Consider the following 14,707-nt stretch of genomic DNA (forward strand, 5'->3'; position numbering starts at 1 on the left):
TTTCCTTATTATACATTTAATTCTTCTCTGTTTCCTGTAAAATTCAGTATTTGTGTCAGATTGCTTTCTGACATGCTTTAATGCTTGCTTTTCAGCATACAAAGTAATAGAAAGTTATGATCACCTTTCAAAGTTAAGAACTCATTCAGACTGTAGTCCCACACCACCCACATTACTCCATGAAAACTGCTGAAGAACAGCTGCACAGTAGGGAGAAATCCCTGAATTATTTAACAGGTTTTCTAAAAATCTTCTGTGTCAGTCCTTCTCACTGCTTACAGAGAGTTGTTAGGAGTTAGGGCTCTCTAGCATCTTTCAGGGTCATTACTTTGTGTATGAAAACCTGTCAGTCAAAAGTTGCTCATTTTTGCCCATGTTTTTATCTCTCTTCAGATAAGTTTGGAATACTAGGTGTTATTTTTGGCATAGCATGGATATTTATTTGTTCACCGTTTTGTGGAAAAGAAGCCATTAGTTATTCCTGTTAGAGGTTTGGCCCCCCGAGCTAAATCGCTTAAGCTGGATTGTTGTAGTTGTTCTCATTTTGCAGTTCACACCCTCACTCTTTAACTTTTTGGGAACGCGGGCCAGCTGCTGCACCTGTACAAATCCCGCTGTGTGCTCTGCTCTCAGGATTGGAGCCATAATGCAGGGAAGCCATATTCAGCAGGGTCACATTAGCATTAGGAGTTAAGGTATGATTTGTCCCACCGGTTTTGGCATGACTCATATTCAGTAGATAATTAGAACCTCATGCCAAACTTTCACTGCTCACATTCTAAAATGAAGCAGTAATTTGTTTTATATATATATTACCTATAATTACTTACTAGGATTGACAAATGTATTACTAATTCAACAATTACTTTGTTATGAGGCACTAATAGGAAAAAAACCTACTTGAAGTCTAAAATCTCTCTCCTGAATTAATGTTTAATTTTGACTTCAGCAGATATTTGCTTAAAGCTAGAAATTGCTCTAAAATCTCAAGTAACGTGTAACTAATACCATATGAGAAAATAAGTGGGATTAATAATGAATAACCTGCAGGGCTTCTTTTTTATTTTATTCTTTTTTTGTCCATATGTAGTTTTGAAGTTTTTTTTTTTTTTTCTCTTCAACCAGATTGGCCAGCCTTTAAGTCTTGAGACAGAAGCAATTCTTGAGCACTTTGAGTACAGCTTCAGCAGCTGTACTGCATACTGGGTAGCAGGACTGGTGTAGTGCAGGGACTGTGACCCAGTCAGCATCCTTGACCTTGGAAGGCGATGGAGAACACGGATATAGAAAATAGACACCATCTCCTACCTGCACTTCCAAACTTAACAGAGTGGTGGTTTTTGTGTGGAAATCACTTGGCATTTGTGGATTGTTCTCAGGGTTTCCCTGTGTTTTTCCTCTGAAAGGTTGGCCTTATTTGCCTCAAGGCTTTTGGCTCTTCAGAGTTTTTGGCATGAAGAACACTTCAAGCTAGGGATATGAAAACTCCAAATTTTCCCTTCTGCTTTAGGGGTGAAATACTAGGGTTGTGCTGAGCAGCACTGGTGGGGAAAGAGGAGAAGTACAATTTGTTTGTTACGGGTTGAAGAGGTGGCAACTAACATTTCATCATTTTTCTTTAACTGGCAAATAATAGGAGCAGTAAATGCTTCCCTCTGTTTTATTAGCAGTGTGATTCACTTAAATTCTAGAAGATACGACGTGATTTCACTACATTTTTTTAGAACAGGTATCCCTGGGAGAAAAAAAAAAAAAGAGACTGACTGTTCAGATGAGAAAGTTCCCATTAAGATGTCCAAAGTTAGGCAGTGATGTTTTCTGCTTTTTGGTGCCTTTTCTGGTGTACACAGTGGATAGTAAAACTGACATTCAAAAAAAATGTACTGGCAGACAGGAAGTCTTTCACTGAGCCTTTCAGATATCTGCCAAGTACTAATTGCTTCTAGTCTAGTTTACAATGGGAAAACACTTTTTTATTGTATTCCTCTATTGTCCATTTCAATTTTTTTATTTTTATTTTTTTACTATTACTTTTTTTAATATTACTTTATTTTCTTACTATTACTTTATTTTTTTTACTGTTATTTTTTACTATTTTTTAATTACTATTAAATTGATGTTTTTTGTTTTTGTTTTTTGTTTTATTGCTGTTGTTTTTTAATCTATGCAGATTTGGGGATGTTGGTCCAAGTCAGAGGACAGATTCCTGAAGCCCCTGTAGGGATCACACGTTCCAGATCTACTTTACTCTATTTAGTTCTTCTGCTTTTGATTTTCTAAGTGCTTGGCCTGGTGATACTATTTTCTGTTCTGTCAATGAGGATACACAAGTTAACCATATCTGTGGGAGTTGTTTTCATGTTTGATTTACACTGTAACAGTGGACAAAGCTTAGACAGTTTATATAAAAACTGATGCTCAGATACATCATGGGATGACTGTAACCAGCTCGAGCCTGTGCTGAAGTACTGTAAATCTTATCAGTCTGCACTGCATGCAAACAAGGTATGTTTTTTTTAGATTAGCATATCTCTAGTAAACCTTTAAATAAGAGTCATGGAGACTTGCCTTATTAAATACACACAAACAAAAACTAGGGAGATTAATAACAGAAAGCTACAGTCAATATTTTTATTTATGAGCTCTGGCATTTTGGACTACACTTCACTGATGTCTTTGATTTTGTGGTGGGGCTGGGTCATGTACCTGCTGGGGGGAGTGTGGGCAGCGGCGAGCAGCCTCCGTAAATCACTTGTCCTCCTGCTGGGCCTCTGTGTAGAGGGGAATGCAAACTGCCTGCAGTCTGGAACACTTTGTCAGCAAACCTCCACTGATCAGCCAGTGGAGGCATACATATAAATGTGACTAGCATTACAGCTTGGTTTTCTCTGAGGAAGAGCAAGGGGTGAGATCCTGACTGTGATTCAGTATCTGATTTGCAGCCTGATTTTGGAGGGCAAATGCTGTAGCAGAAGCACCTGTAAGCACAAACAATTGCAGCATCCTGTTGAAGTGGATGCCTCTTGCATCTCTCTGTGCTTACAGGAGCCCTCTGCTACCACAGCAGGGTCAGTGAGGTGTCATTTTGTCCTTCTGTCACATGCAGATATAGTCGTGATATCAAATGTGTAAAAACTTCAGGAAATCTACTGTAGAAAAATATCATTTTTAAAGCTGGATGAAGTAAGAGCCCCAGTGAAGTTATATTACTTTACATCCACTGACTTTAAAAAAGGAATGTATCAAAATGTTGATATGAAATAGAAACGTAGAATAGTGAGATGCAAAGATTGTTTTATTATTTCTGCAACTAAATCTCCTTTCCAGGATAGTTGTTAGAAGGAGTGATATACAGGTTTTAGAGTAAGAGTTGATTTTTTTCTCATACAAATTGTTTTTAAATAAGTCACTCCAGATAAAATAAGATTAAATTAATTTTAGATTAATTAAAGAGTACAGAATATGGCATTTACATATCTTTCCAGTATAAATCAACATCTTTATGTATGACTTCTTTGTTCAAAATTTTATTCATTTATCCATTTCAGCCTGTTTCCTACTGAATGTATTTTTCTCTCCTCCACCTCTTTGCTTCTTTTTCTGCCTATAGTGAGTACAGTGTCCCCAGCTGCTGTGAATAGTTCCCACTTGCAACTACATAAAATATATTTGATGTGTTCCAGCTGGCAAAGGTGAGAAATTCTGACAGGTGTTATGCCTTGCAGAAAATGTTGCCGAGATGCTCCAATTTATATATTCAAGTATAGTTTTTTTTTTTTTTTTTTAAACTGATACAGAGAAACATTTGGGATGAGATAAATGGTTTCAGAAATTGGGCCAATAACCTTTGTACAAGTCATAGATCTTGAACTGTAGCATTTTTGGTGTGTCTTACTTTGAGCACAACAAGAATGTTCCCAATACTTTTTTAATACACCCATGGAGATGTTTTGTAAACCCCTTCTTCTCTAACAGAATTGAATGCACCTGTGCTCCATCACCTGAAGCACTGATCCCACTGTGGGAGCTTTCAGTTCTTCAGATCTGCTTGAACAAGGAAAACGAGCCAATTGGCACTAGTTTTGAAGCATTGCTGTTGTTGGCCATACATCTTTGAGAGGAAACAAACAGGACAAAATGCTGTTTGTCCCTTTTCTATTAGACCTGATATAAGGTCACTTCTAAAGGTAATAAAGCAGCATATAAATAAATAAAATACCTGATTTAAAAATGCATTTAACAGTCAAAAGTCTAAATTGCACGATTTCTGTAACATGAAAGTTCCTGCTGAGTAGGAAATTATTACTGTTCATCATTCTCATTAGTATTTAGTAAAAAAGTATGACTACCTTAATGCCCTAATGAAGCACTTAATTAAAAAACGTTCCCGTGAGGACTAATTAACCACATTTAAGTAAGTGTGAGAGTACTCTTGTCATCTATTAACTTATGAGAATGGCATACATTTCAGTGCTTTTACTGATGTTATGTGGAAAGGCTTAGATCTAGGCAAAGTAGAGAGAAATTGCTCCTAATTAAGCGTGTGACTCTAGAAAGATCAAACTATTTGTAAACTATTTGAAGCATGCAAGACAGAAAACACAGACTACTTTTAAAAATTGAAATGATTAGGCAACACGGTGATTTCTTTAATTTGTGGATAGTACACATGCTATTTGTGGCATCCTAATGAAAACTAATTAAACGTTGGGAAATGATCAGCTAATACACAGGATGCGATCCTGCATTCTGTTATAGACCAAACTGAACGCAATCACATAGCATTGCTTCTCAGTGAAATCTGTCTAGGCATGTCCAGTTGCTTGACCTTGGTTATTTTACAGGGCGTGAGCAGAGAAGAGATGAGCGATGGTTACCTGTGACTGGGGCAGTGGAACAAGTTGTAGGGGGCACAACACATGATACTGGTTTCTCCTGGCTTCACAGGGGCTTCTCAAGTTTGTGTGCTTGTGAGCTGGGAGGAAGAGGTGGGAGCCAGTGTGGGGTCTCCTGTTGTTGCATCTCCCTCATGCCCTTTTGGGGCCACAGTGCTGCCCACACTCTTGCCAGCCCCTTGTCCCTGTGAGCTCTTTGCTAAGGGAGCAGGAACAGTGCTTTAGAAACCCCGGTGTCTAGTAGCGAGGGATTGGGCTGAGTCTGTGACTAGCACCCCATCACTTCCTGTTTTTTTCTTAAGTATTTTGCCTGTTCTGTTTTTCCCTAGCAGCTTAGTAGCTACGCAATCAGCTGTCTGTTGACTGAGAGGAATGGGAGCTGCAAGGCCAGGAGAGCTTTGTCCTTTCTGTTCTCGCAAACTAGAGCTTTGAGTACATTTGAGTGAAATCACAGAATCAGTCTCTGAAAAGATGAAAATAAAAACAAAAGAAACTCTTTGTTCAGTGTATATGTGTTTTTATACTTATTAACTGAACTAGATAAGGCAACTTTATATTTGTCTGAGAGGAGAAATAACATGTGTTGATAGTATTTTGTGTGCCTGCTTCACACTAGCGCACAGAGAAACTCTTCCTTCAGGATCCAGATATGTCTTATGAAGAAATCTTTGGGACTGGGTCAGATTTCACACCCCAAAGGTCTTGCTGCCTTGTGCAGCCACTGTGGTCTTCACTCAGTGACGTTCAAACAGTGAGAGAGTTAGAAGGTGCTGTTTTCTTTTTCCGCAGAAGATGGTGTTCTGAGGATGTACACATCTCAAACCAGTTTTCTAAAGCTCGATTCTAGATATCATCCTTCCCATGTCACTTCATCTCTTTGTACCTACTGTCATTATAGCCACTGAAACTTTTTTTTTGTATGAATAATTTGAATATGGGCAAGTTGTCAGGCCTACCAACGACGTGCTGCCTTTGTCACACTGTGCAAGTGTTTTCTTGATCTGCAGGGAAAGTAACATGCATTAAATGGTTCCTTATTATCTTCAGAAAAAAATATATTTTAAAAAAAAAGCAATTTCAGAGAAAAGGCACGCATTACAATATGTTCGTGGAGTCAAAGATACTACCACTGGAATGCTGTTTTTCAGTCATCTTAATGTTCCTCTTGTTCCTGTGCAAGATTTCCTGGTTTCTGATCCTTATTTCTCATGTCCATAATTTCTTGAGTATGGATGTGCTGTTGAAGACATACTTTTTATATTTGCTCCCCCTTTCCTTATACTTAAACTGCAGAGTTCAGCAAGAAAATTGTCAACTCCTCCTTCTTCTGATGAGACAAAAAGAGAAAAAGAGACAATGAAAAGCAAATTCCTTGTGCTGGCACACTGCGTACATTCATCACTGCAGGAAACTAGGTCGACATTATTATTCATAACAGTATATTATGTTACAATAAAACTAAGCATAGGGTAGCTCTAGAAGTTGGAAGGATGCCCGTCAATTACTCTCTGAAGTGAAAGCTTTGCCTCTAAGATACTATTTAGCAGACAGAGCAGTGTTGGTTGGGGTGAGAGAGAATTTCTCTGCCAACAAAAATGGAGAAAAAACTAATTTTCTCTAGGTTTATGAAAAATAAAACTTACTACAAGTTTTCTTCAAGTTCTTTTGCTTTTACTTTGAAAATCAAAGCAAAGTCAGTCTTCATGGTTGAAAAAAGGCCCATTTAGATATTATTTGGCCTCCTTTCAGAAGATCTGGAGCAGAACCTTGATGGTCTTAAACTCAGTGCCTCTCTGAGTTGAGGTTGATGTCCCTCATTGCAATTGCAGGAAAATCTCACCTTCCTTTGAGGCTGCTCCTTGCTCCTTGGAGCCCTGACACCCTTTTCTGCTTTAAAAAAAAAAAAAAAAAAAGAAAGAAAAAAAGAATAAGAGGTAGGTTATAACTATGGGCCATCTGATTCTTTCCCACCTTACTCCTGCAGTGTGAGAGTGAGTCTGTGGTAACCTGCAAGGTTCTGCTTTACACTGTGTAAAATCCTTTTTCTCATTTTTTTATTTTTATTTTTTTTCTTTTCCCAATGATCCACTTTCATAGGGAATGGGGAGCAGGTAGGTCTATATAAGAAAATTAAAAGCTACCAGAATTAATTCAGATTTTTTGTACTCTTGGAAATTTGGTTTAAAAAAAAAAAAACCACCAACCAACCATTAAAGCAAACAAATAGATAAATAATATATAATAATAGTTTAAACAAACAAAAAAGCTTTCAATTAACTAGGTATATCAGGATTCATCTGAAACAATTTCCCCAAAGATTTTCTTGTGTTGTGGGTTTTGCTGTTTTGCTGCCTTCTTCAAGAAACAATTTTGAAATGAAAAGAGGTTAAAATAAGAGTGGGTTTAAGTGCGTGCATGTGTTGTAGGGGAAGATTTCCTGTAAGTTTTTTTGATATAGTATATCTAGAAAGACAAAAGAAGTCATTACTGTTATGAAAAATCCTTGTGAAAAATCTGTTTTAAAAATGTCAAGACATTCAGCCAATTCAAGACATTATTACCTGGGGGTCATTTTAAACAAATCTGACACAGAAGAACAAATATAAATAGTACTTTCACAAATTTTATTTTTCAAATTTATTATTTCTTCCTGTGCTGTTTAATTACCAAATCATCCTCACTTACAAAATACGGCATGAGATTCTCATATAAAAATGCATAAACTTAACATTTAAAATAAACCAAGTTCCATGTATTTAATGGATGAAAGAAACTTTTATTTCCTCTGCTCCTATTCTCCTGAAAAGTTTATCTGCTTAACATTGCACCTTTTTGTTTATTAGTCAGTAGTTCATTAATGGTGTAGAATAGCTGTTGTTTACATTATTGATTTTTTTAAATTTTTTGCTATTCCTTACTGCTATTTATTTCTTTTTCAGCCGAACTATCAAAGCCCACAGACTCAACGCAGTTTTTTCGTTTATTTCTGTGAATCAAGCTCAGAGGCACTGGTCCTACTGTCACACAAAGTGAGCTGGATCTGGCTCTGCCTCTTTTTGGAATAGATATGGCCCAGAGATGCTGAATCCCATATATCCCAGGTGGGCTAGGAAGTATTTCACATCAGGTTATCTACCTTAAGTTACATGATCAATATTAAAAATAATCCTCAGCCTGATCCTCAATTCTGGTACTAATCAAGATTAACAGAAGACAATACGGGCTAGGCCAGTGGAGCAACTGCTCTTTAGGGTCCCTGTTTATCTATAGGAGCTTTTCTGACACTTCTGGGCTCCCAGAGCTCCAGGAAAGCTGCAGACTGGAAGGTGAGACTGGCAGATACAGCCATTAATCACTTTACCGTAGCTGTTGTCTTCTTAATACTCATTTTAAAGCAATATGCATCACCATATATGCATATAATCATAGTGTCAGTCCTACTGCACTTTGCTGCGTGTTCCTAGTCTGCTCATTTTTGTAGTAGAAATTCCCACTCATTAAAATCTCCTTAGAAGAGAACTAGTTTTGATGATTATTATTTTTCCTGTTAACATGGAATGAGTCAAGATTTCTTTTTTAATAGGAAAGCCATTTTTGTATCTCATGATAATAACTTGATATTTGCCTCACAGGCAAAAATGCACAATAAATCTTTCCCATGACATTATCGCTTAGGGATCAAATTTGTACTCTTTGTTCAGTCAAAAATCTGTTGAAAGCTGGTATGAGTGGAAGGCAAGTAAAAACTTGCAACGTCTGGTCTTTGCTCTTAACATGACCTCTTCCTTGGTATGTATTCAGTAATCACTTTCATCATCTAGCCAGCATCCTAGTCTACCGGCCCTCCACTTCTATTTTACTGGTGGTTTTAGTCTATTCAGTACACATCATAATAGGTCAGATTTTTTCATATTCCTTCTCCTTGAGTTATTCTCCAAATGAAATATTCTGCCCTTTTGCCTCCTGGAAGTGGCTCCCTGGGGTTTTGTGGGGAGTCTGGCTGCATGGAGCATCTAGGAGCCTGTGTGTATGTCAGGCCAGGAGAAAACCTTCTCTTTGCTGTAGCAGATGGGATACAGCCCAGAAAAACAAGCCTAAGGGTGAGCACTTTGACCTGCCCCTTCCTTCCCCGAGGTGACCCTGATTGGAAAGCCTTTCTGGAGCACTCCAGGGCTGGGGCTGGGAGTGGTGTGAGCCCCATCTAGCAAGCAGCGCTGGTGTGGTTGGAGTGACACAGTTACTGCAGTGGCCCTGACCACCCCAGTGTATGTGTTTTGAATGGGGTTTGTGGTGGATTAGCTCTGGTCTGGTCATGTGCCCATTAAGCATTGAAAAACAGAAGTTGTGTCCTTGGGGTGTCGTTTAGTGTCATGAGAAAGGAATCCTGTCATGCAAACCAAAGCATGCTAAGCAGGGATGGCTACGGGATTTGCTCAAGACATGCTCTCCTGATCTCAATTAAAACACCAGCATGGACACAGCGGAGCAGTAACAGCCCTTATTAAGAGATTTCAGTTTAAAAGAATGTCATGTTATTATCCCAAATTGTACACTGTGATGGACACCAGAGTGATGAGTGCAGGATGCAGCCTAGGTAGTTTCAATCAAAGGAAGAGGAAGTATAGGAGAGATTTGTTTCTTAAAATGTACAAAGAATTGCTAAGTGTTAGGATAGCATTGTCTGATACCACTTCAGGAGAGAAATTATCATTTTTGTAAGAGGCACAGTGTATGTAACTAGCTATTGAATAAGTAAGTGCATAATTTGTTTATGGTACTATGGAGAAACTAAGAAAAAGTTCTTCCCTCTGCCACATGAATTTCTGTATTCAAAACTGCCAGTCTGTTTCATAAAACCAGTGGTTCTATTTTGGTTGAAAATAATAATAATTATAAAAAAGTGGATATTTGAGAAGACAATCTAAAGCATTTCTGTTTGAGAGAAGATAGAAGTTTGACAATTTGGAGTAAGCGACTGCAAAAACGCTTAATAATATATGAAGTTGCTGAAAACCTCATGTTCCCAACACGGCAGTTTTTATCAGTTGCAGTTGTGTGCATTGCAGCTACTTAGCAGTAGTGGTTAGTAACAAGTCAGAAAGTGCTAAGGTGACGAAGGAGAAAATACAGCAGAGCAGCATTGCCCAGTCCACTGAAGAGAAATTGTGAAACTTCAAGTTGTTTAAATGTCTCTAGTGAAAGAAACTCTAGCAGGACAAACCAGTTTGCTCTTCCAGTTTGTTGAGACATTTTAAATGTGGGTTCAGATACTCGGGTCCCTGTCTAGTCCAGATGGGCTATCCCTAGTGGACTTGTGTGCTGTTCTCTGCTAAGTTGTTTGAGAAAGAGTTGAGTGGCACCTGCAACAGAAGGCTTGCACAAAGTATATCTTTCCATTTTTGGAGTATTCTCTGTCATTGTTTCGTATCTCTTGAAAATGCAAAGGGATTTTTGTTTGTTTGTTTGTTTTCTAAGTGTCCCTGGCTTTACATCAAAATTCTGAAATTGGTAGGAATAGTCTAAACTGTACAAAATCAGCAGTTCATCTGAAACTCTTCAATCACAGCATTAGAAAAAAGACCAATGCAGTTACTGCTCCAAGAATGCCTACCTGTTTCCAATGTATCAGGGTTATGTAGGTCACACCTGCATATAACTCTCATGAGCTAAGTGTTACTGCGCTATGTCTGGTACCTTGGTAGTTCCTTCAGAGAGCCTGGGTGACCCTCTGTTGGCAGGCTCCAAGAAACCTATGCTTTATATATATATATATTGTTCATCTATTCCAATACTATTTTCATTGTTTTCTTGAATTCTGACAGGCTCACTTAATGCTTATTGCAAAATGTCAAACTGTTTTTTTGGTTCAATTAAGTTGTAATTTTACTTCTGGTCTTTATGTAAGATCACAGTGTAAAAAGAACGCAAGAATTATTATTCTTAGTGTTAGAAACCTACTAATCACATGAATTGAGAAGGTGGTGGGGCCACAGCTAATCACTGCATGCAGTCAGACCTTCATAGGGATGGTATAGGAGGCAGGCGTTTACAGTGCATGCCAGCCTTCTCCCTGAAGAGCTACAGATCTCTGCTATACTGTCAGATACAGCATGTTATGGCTCAAAGAGAACAGCTGTACCGCCTCCATGAATGTCTGATCACTTATCTAATATATTACTCTGTGCTTTTTCTAAGCCCACTGTTGCACTTCAGCAGCTAGGCAACTTCCTGATTTGCAAAGGTGAGTAGCCTAGCAGTAGATTATGAGTCTTATCATTAAGTTCATAAGGTAGCTGTAACCAAACCAAACCAAACATGGAAACTGCCATGTAAATGAAGACCTACTTGTCAAAGAAGACAACACTTCATTTCACAAAGATATTTTTCATTTTATCTTATTAAGTCTCATGTTCTTATATGCTCATTCTTAGGCTAGGATTTCATTGAGTGCATATGTGAATATGATGTGCATTTTACCATTGTTCCTATTAAATGTGAAAAGTAATTCCTGAAGTACATTATGCTTCATCTTTTTGAAGAATTTTAAAGCTAGCGCTGTTAATGTGAAGCAGAATCTTTGGAACAGATGGGAATGGTCAGGCACTCTGGAGCAAATATTTGGAACAAAAGCTTAATTACATGGATACCAAATTAAGGTATTCCTATAAACAGTTTTGGTATTTTTGACATGGTGGTAAAAAACAGAAAGAAAAGAGAAGCCAAATTAATTTAGCAACCAAAATGTAGCTGCGGTAGTGTAGATGCAGAAAGCTGACAGGTGAATGTTTTCCACAGTCCCAGCAGAGAAAGACTGAACCGAACAGCCAAAATCATACTGATTTCTTTGGGAGCAAGATCAAGTCTTTAATTCATGAAAAACTCCTGTTTTGATTTTAATGAAAGTTACGTGACTTAAATCTTGTTTAATGTTTTGGAAGCGCTGGGTAAGGTTTAAATCAAATAATAACTTTTCTAGACGTTTAATAGCATTATTCTTCTTAGTGCTGCTGTTACCTCAGGGTATTTACTTTTGGCTGTTAGTGCAGCATAGAAGTTGATACTATTGAGAATGAAATTGGCAAGTCTTAAAACAGAATGTTTAGATCATAAACATTTTAAAATAGGACTCCATAAAAAAGATGTATATTTTTTTAATATGAAATGTTAGTTGTGTTCTTGGCAGGCTTTGCTTCAGAGGAGTCACATGCATTTCAAAGACCATTCTGCTAGCCAGCTGCAGCCAAAAGATGATTTCAAACCAGTGGAGACCCAATTCCCTTTTCTCTTTTGCTATTTTTCTCTCTTTTTCTCTGTCTCTCTCTCTGCTGTAGAACGCTCTATATATCATACAGCTGAAGTGTAGCCAACCATGGGGTGAAAAATTCATATAACTAGTATACAAAACAGTGGAAAGAACAGAAACACTGACTAAAGATGCCAGTACTAGTCTGTACTTTAAGAAGTACTGTTGAAATATCTTTTCTTCAACAGTCTTCAAATCTTCAAACTTCAAAAACTGTTGAATATTTTTTTCAGAGCCAGTAGGATTGCACAAACTGTATGGAGAATTGCTCGTGTCTGCTCTGCACTTACTGTGGAGTGGCACAGTCAACTTTTTAGCAGTGATTTGATACCTCAGTGCTACATGACGCCCGATATACTCCAGGGGTATGCAGAAGATGATGGGTTTGGGGGATAATCCATAACAGGAGACATTAATGGACGGGATCTTTATGTATCTCAGAGAATTTATTCTCAGTGAAATGTCAGTGGTTTATTGTGCTGCACAATTTTTTTTATTTCATATTTGGAATAAATGTGTGATGATAGAATGTTTGCTCTCCTGCTTTTAAAGTTGTCTTTAGATGACTTCTTTTCACAAAATTTGAGCATAGTATCATGAAAAGTATTATATTTGAGTAGTTGTGCAGGCAGAAGTCTTGCCTCACCTCAAGCAAATACAGGTGCCACAGTAGGAACTCCTAGTATTGACCAAACCATATACACTCTTCAGTTATTCCAGAATAGAACTTGGCTTTTTTTTTTTTTTCTCCATAATGTGAAGGTAGAGCTTTCTCCACCTCAGTTTTGAAGCCTTTTATCTCTGTGTACTCTGCTGGATATGGGCCTGAAATTCCTGCCTGCTTTGGACTGAATGGGGACAAATAAAAGTGTTCTTACATTAATTACTGGCTGTAGACATAACAGTCCCGAACAGAGAAGCTCCACTGCCCTACATTTTCATTAGAAAAGATTTTTAGAGCCTTTCCTTGAAAATGTGCCTGTGACTGAAGTTTGAAGTGATTGGCGGTGAGAAGGTGAATGAAAAAGCAGTTTCAGAAACATATAATGAAGATTCTTCCTTACCAAGTTTGGAACCAGCTGTGAGTCTACCCCTTAGCCAACCCAAATCCTTCTTGTTTAAAGTTAAATGTCAAATTTTGGTTGATTTTAGGAGTGTATACTTCAGCGTACTTTCTTTTCCTCTTCCTAAAAAACAGAGATTAATACAAGGAATTTATTTTCTGTGTGCCCAGGTTAACGTCATCTTTGGCTGTCCAATTAGGAACTGGGCAAGAGAGCCCTGCACAACATAGAATTATACGGAAATTAACTTTTGGGGGTTTATTAACTTCAGTTTTTATTTGTACAGTCTGATTTTCCAATGAGACAGGTACTAGGTAAAATTGTATAGAAAAAATGTATCGTTACTTAAGAGATTTATCACAGTCTTCATGGGCTAACCTGGGAAGTTTAATAAATTGAGTAGAAATAGTTCTGATAATAGGATTAAAAAACGAAAAAACACCACCACGACCAAAAACCAAACAACGCCAAACTTCTTAAAAGTTGAGTCTTTAGATTCTTATCTAGATCTGCAGTAAGTGTCCTGGATTCAAAGATGGAGAGTATCTACTAGGTCCTATTCAAATACATAACATGGCAGATTAGCGATAAATGCCATACTACAAAGAGAAGGCCATTGATTTCTGAACTGATGCCTTTAATTGAATGAGAAGGTAATGATGGTAAGAGAGACATCTACAGTCTACAGAGGTTTTCATTATCATTATTATTATTATTATTACTATTTTGTTTTGTTTTGTTTTTCTGAATGATAATATTTTATCCCACTTTTCCCATACTAATTTGGTGAGTGGGACTTTGTCAGCAGAAAGTATATAATCTGTGATTTTGTTACAGTCATTGTAGGGGCACTCGCTGTACCATATGTATTTAATGCTGAAATTCTCCAGATATAAATCAAAGATGTTTCCTTCATGTCTTTCCCCTCTTTCTCAGTACTTCTGGGCAACAGTGCTGCTTTTCTATGACTTTCTCTGGTGCTACTGAACGTCACTCACAGAGAATCTGTTCATTCCTAATTTGTGTTCCCCTTCAGGTGGCTCCATCAACAGCAAGAGTTATTGTCAGTTCTCTGATTTCAGTTTTAGTATGATGAAGCATTCAAAAAGAATTGTAGTTGCTTTCATTACATACAGTCTGTAACGTCCCACAGGAGTGTAAAAAGGCAGTGAGAAAACTATGACCCAGTTTCATGTCCTCCTGTATATTTGCCTTGCAGACCTGCATAACTTGAGATATTTATGATGTTTGTAGCCTGTATGTAAAATGACCCTGGCAATAGCAAAAAAATAGCAGGAGCTAAAAACTGATAAGCTAATGGTTGTGGCTGGGGTTGGGGCGTTTGTGTATTTTTGAGAAAATCTGGGTAAAAGTTGTATTAAGTGCATGAGAACTACTGAAGGCAATTCTTCTAATGGGTCTGCCCATTTGAACAATTGGTGGGG

General features: G+C 37.7%; 1 protein-coding gene across 1 annotated transcript in view; it reads left to right on the forward strand.

The window, feature by feature from the left end:
• The window catches only part of PIEZO2 (piezo type mechanosensitive ion channel component 2), a 314,668-nt gene that overhangs the window by 131,368 nt on the left and 168,593 nt on the right, over nt 1–14,707 (forward strand).

The sequence above is a fragment of the Anser brachyrhynchus genome (genome assembly GCF_964034855.1).
Source record: "Anser brachyrhynchus genome assembly, chromosome: 2".
NCBI classification, from domain to species: Eukaryota; Metazoa; Chordata; class Aves; order Anseriformes; family Anatidae; genus Anser; species Anser brachyrhynchus.